The sequence below is a fragment of the Fukomys damarensis genome, unplaced genomic scaffold (genome assembly GCF_012274545.1).
Source record: "Fukomys damarensis isolate Sample0158 unplaced genomic scaffold, DMR_v1.0_HiC HiC_scaffold_15, whole genome shotgun sequence".
In the NCBI taxonomy this organism is placed as follows: domain Eukaryota; kingdom Metazoa; phylum Chordata; class Mammalia; order Rodentia; family Bathyergidae; genus Fukomys; species Fukomys damarensis.
Window position 1 is genome coordinate 54,592,870 of NW_022900927.1, and position 5,358 is coordinate 54,598,227.

Consider the following 5,358-nt stretch of genomic DNA (forward strand, 5'->3'; position numbering starts at 1 on the left):
GGAGTCAACACAGACTTTTAAATATTTTACACTTGCTACGAAAATAGCTGCCTCAAAAGAAAATCAGATACAGTGAATAATTCACAACACGGGGGCTCTTGTGTGTATGGGGGTTGGGGAATATTTGATTTCATGAGATGTTTTTTTTTTTTTTTTTTGCTACCAGGGATCAAACTCAGGACCTTGTGCTTGAGATTGAGGCACAGTGTCACTGAGCTACACCCCCAGCCTGAAATCTATTTCTTCCCCCCACCATGTGGTGAAATCTCAAGCTATAACGGCAACTTTTTTCTAGGATGGAAAACCGAAGGTAGCCCTGTTGTGACTGCTGCAAAGTTCCTGTTAATTGGTCGGTCACCCAGTAGTGCTACCGGTCGGTTTGTAGGGTGGCTGTCGGTTTTCCCATGATTTTTTTCTTTGTCATTACCCTGCTTTTTTCTTGCATAGTCTATAAACAGATTGTAAAATGTGTGATACCACAGAAACTGAGGCACAACACAGAACGACTTTTAGGGTATCCTAGAAGTTCCTGTTCCTCCTCCTCTCGGGAGAGGCAAGCGATGAGTTCCTCTTTCAGTAGCATTACTCGGAGTCTTCACTCTGGCACCTCCATGAATTAAAGTCATCAGGGAGAAATGAGCATTTGCAGCCATTTTTAGGAACATGGCGGTTTGGCTTCATGTCTGGGTCAAAACACCCACTCTTACCAAAGCATCACAGGCGACTGGAACACAGCCCACGGAGGGAGCCAGGCTTCCTATTTTCACACCTCCCTCCTTCCAGGGGACACAGTGATGTGCAGAGAAGCACAGTCTTGTGTTGACTTTCTAGAGTGGCGCTGAAGCCTGGAGAGTTTGTGTGACCTACTGCAGAACGTGGGAGTGCAAATCTGAAGAGGAAATGAGCAAGTGGAACCTTTCCCTTCTGATTCCTGTTACCAGATCAGCAGGGTAACAGCACAGGTGAGGAAAACAGCTGGGAACGTTGCTTTCCACTGTGCCCGACTCTGTGCCTGGTGCTTTATTAGCATCATCTCATCAAGCCCTCACGACTAAGCTATAGGTAAGTGTCATCATTATCCCATTTTATTTATTATTATTCTTTCTTTTTTTTTTTTTCTTTTGGTACCGGGGATTGAATTCAGGACCTTGTGCTTGCAATGCAGGCCGTGGAACCACTGAGCTAAATCCCCTGCCCTCATTATCCCATTTTAGAGAAGAGAATTTGGAAGTGAAAGACGTTGGTCCAAGGTCACATTGTTAGAAACTATCGTCCAGGGACTTGGAAGACCACAGCCCATGCTCTAAACTCCTGCTCTGTGCCATCCGACGAAGCAGAACGAGGCTACTTCTTGCCACTGATGCAGAAGCCAAGAGCACAGTTCTCTTTGCAAAGAACCTATCAGTCTGAACACTGCAACCCTCAGACGGCACCCTCATTGGCTGGCAGATGGTGCCATGTTTCCTGCAGACCAAACACGTTTTTGGTGGGCTTTCAGAACTCTGGGCAACACTGTGAAATACACAACACTCTTGGTTTCGGGTGACCACTTTTTCTACATGCCCTCACTAGTTCTCAGATGAGCAAGCCATCAATACTAACCTCTGCATTTGATGTTTTACAGTCCAAATTATTTCTTTGTTTCCCTAAACCTGTCTGAATTCTCATTCCTCCTTTTGAAATCCATCAGGAGCTCAATTCAAGTGGACCCGTATTGCAGCTCCAGCTGCACAGCTTTTAGCTGTGTGAACCTAAACCCAGTTGGTGCATCTGGAAGGGTGACTTCCTTCGTAAAGATAAAAATGATGAAGAAAGTGTGCTCGGTCAAGATTAATTCTTAACGCATAACTGGGGCTGCATCATGATCGCTCAGCCTTGAGGAATACACTCGCATTTTCCAAGTATGCCATTCTGATGTAAAGTAACAAGATCGGCTTCTGAGACTGCAGAAGAGAAACATATTACATCATAGATGTATTTTACAAATATGGCCCACCCCATCTGCTGGGAAGTCAAAGATATACAGAAAGTTCCATTAAAACTAGACAGTAGAATTAAGGGAAATTAAGTAATTAAGTAATAGATCTAGTAAAGGAATGTAGTTTGCAGTTTTGCCAAAGGTTTGTGAACTCTCATTCCACATAATTATAGAAAGATTAATTTTTAATAAATTCAGCAGAAATGAAACAGGAAAAAAGTAGCAAGGCATGGGGGTGCACACCTTTAATCTTAGTGCTAGAAGCCTGGGCAGGAGGATTGCAAGTTTGGGTCCAGCCCAGATGATGTAGACCCTATCTCAAAAATGAAAGAGAGAGAGAGAGACAGAGAGACAGAGAGGGAGAGAGAGAGATACAGAAGGAAGGCAGGAAGGTAGGAAGAAAGAAGGGAAAGAAAGAGAAACAAAAAAGGAAAAAATATTAAGTCAAGCACCATGACACAAAAGTCCTCATCTCTGCTCAGTTATTTATCAGTCCTGTGACCTCGGATATGTCCTTTGACTGCCATGGACATAAATATTCCCTGCGTAAACAGAGTATTGGACCAGATCTCCTCCAGTGTACCACTCTGACTTAATGACTCCACCACTGTCCCTCCCCCTGCTCTCTGGAGATACCGTGGCCACAATAATTAGCGTTGCCCCCAAGTAACATCACGTAGCAGAGTCCAGTCACGCACAAGAATTCTGGGCTCTGTGACTATGAATTCTAATCCTGCCTTGGTTGTGCCATCCTTGATTGACCTTGGGCAGGGTACCTAATTTCAGCTAACAGCCTCGGATACTTTACCAGACCAAAAAAAAAAAAAAAAGTCTCCAGGGATTTACCAGGTAATGTTCAACTCCTCACGTGCCACAAACTGCCCAACGCATGTCCCTAGTTCTTCTTTGGGACCATTCATGGAAAATTGTAAAAACAGACATTTTCCTTGGATAATTCTCAGCTGTAATGTGTTTCTCCTTCCAACATAGAGGCCCTCTTTTCTCCCTATTCAAATCAAAGGGAGGCCAGATTTAAGCAAAAATTTAAAGAGTTGAAACATTTGACATATCTATAGCAAACTCAAGGCTTGAAAAGGGAGATGATACGCATTGTATCTTTGAGCCATCATAATTTCATTAGGCATAAACAAAAAGTGGAAACCAAATATCTTACCAGATAGTTTTGAGAGGATGTATTTTACAATAAGATTGTCACTAACCCCTACCCGAAGTTGAATAGAAAAGAAGTCTACACAGTAATAACAGTACTTGTCTTATGTGTTAGGTATTATGCTAAAGGCGATTGTATTCTCTATCCAACGGAATGCTTTCAGCTCCATATAATCGTACTCAACTCTTTTTCCTTTTTGAACCTTTAAAAACCATTTTAATTTGCATGATTCATTTATCACTGCTGTCTTAGAGAAGCAGAAGCTAACTTTTCATTTTCAAAGACCAATGAACAGCCATCCATGAGTTCGTGACGTTGGATAAGAGGAAAGCGCACTTGTTTTTCAGACCATTTGCCAACTATGAGGAGCTCCCAGTCACACGGAGCACCTCCGATAAACCGCAGTCCTATTGGCAGCTCCTGGTGTGAGAGGACTCGCAGCCTGCAGCCCCGCCATCTGCACCACCTGTGTAAAAATATCATCTTGGGTACTCGGTGCTCTGCGGTCTCCTCTGATAAACTCCAAGTATGGTTGGGCCTCACTCAAGGTGGTGGGAGTTAGCAAGAGACCCACTCCAGAGCTGGACACATACCCAGAATCGTTGGCAAGGAGGCCTCACTTTCTGGGCTTTGATGAAATAATTTTCAGTTTTCTTTCTTTTTCATTTAGTGTATTGTTCCATTTTAGGTCTACAGTACAGTTACATTCATCTTTGGGATCTTGTACCTTTGCATGACGTATCTCGGTTCTTATCCCCCCCCGTTCCCCTGCCCTCCCTTCACCCCCTCCACCCCTCCCTATTTACAAAGACTTTGTTTTCCTTTTGTAAGAAAAAGTTTCCTGCGAGAATTCTCCTTCTCACCACATCAGTGAACTGTTCCTTCCAGATGGTGGCACACATGGCTTCAGCAGACAGACACCCAGTGTGACCCCCGTGACCATATTTTAGCCCATCACATCTTGCCGTGTGTGATCCACCTCTGTTGTGCACAGTGCATGGTAGCAGAAAATTAAATAACAGGTGTGAGATGGGACTACTTCAATCACTTTGGCTCCTGCAGACTCAAAGAGGCCAGCAGCTTGGTACCGGAACGACCGTACCTCACTGGGTAATTCAGGTAGGAGTCGTTCCTTCAGAACTCCTCTACGTGGTTTGCTCACATCTGTCCAACTGGGAAGCGTAAATGGTTCAGCACGATCTTGCGCCATGGGGTCACGTCCAGCCAGTGCACCCAGTGTGATTGCTGTGTCACCCACACGTCTGGGTAAGACTCCTGGCACAGCCCTCTAACTCACCAGAGGAAGGAGACCAGGATGAGAAACTGAGCCACTGCTGGGTTTAAAACCACAAGCCCACAGTGGGCAGCAGGATTTCCGATTGATCCCCCAGTGTCTGACCCTAAAGTAGCAAAGCACGTGAACACTGACCCCACAGCCGCTCCCCGTGATGAGCCATCCTCTGTCCTCACAGCCGCCATGGAGTTCCTGCCACCCCTTTTCTCTGTACTGCTTTGAGTAACTCTAGAAGTGCTTCTCTAGCTCCCAAACACTCTGTGCTTCCAGATCCCACAGCAAACTCATCTAACTTAGTTTTTCCCATTAGTAGAGCCCCCTGATCCAATGACTTCTGAAGTACTGAGGCATCAAAGGTGACATACATCTTTTTAGCATACTTCATGTACATATTGTCTCTGTGCCAGATGTGCTAAAGTTGTCTTTTACTGAGATAGGAATTCCATCTAAGTCCCCAAGTGACTGACATTTCTTCTATCTTTTTTTTTTTTTTTTTTTTTTTTTTTTTTTTTTTTTTCTCCCTGATCCATTAGCTTGCTTTAAGGCCACTTCTGCTGATACTGTAATGTAAACATTTAGAAACTTGGTCTTTGGAGAAGGGAGAGACATTGCGGACAGAGCTTTGTTGGTGCAATTTGTCTTTGTTTCAAGCCCACAGAAACTTCTCGGAGGGCCCAGTCCAACATAGTTCTTGGGTTCAGGCTGCTACCCCAGGCACCAGGTGACAGGGAGGAAAAAGAGGTCAATGGCAGCCATCTTTGATTGTCACTGGGCCCTTCCAAACACACCTAACTGTTAAACAACAGAGGTTTCCTACCTCACACAAGGACTCGCTTGGCTTGGGTGCTGGAGCATCTTCCAATTCTGCCATTTTCAGTGGGTGAAACAACATCTCCACTGTCAGTCTCACAATGA

The 5,358-nt window shown here is 44.6% G+C and overlaps 1 pseudogene; it reads right to left on the minus strand.

Moving 5' to 3' along the window:
* Positions 1 to 3,386: 3,386 nt before the first annotated feature.
* LOC104865620 lies at positions 3,387 to 5,129 on the minus strand (annotated as a pseudogene).
* Between the last annotated feature and the right edge of the window lie 229 nt (positions 5,130 to 5,358).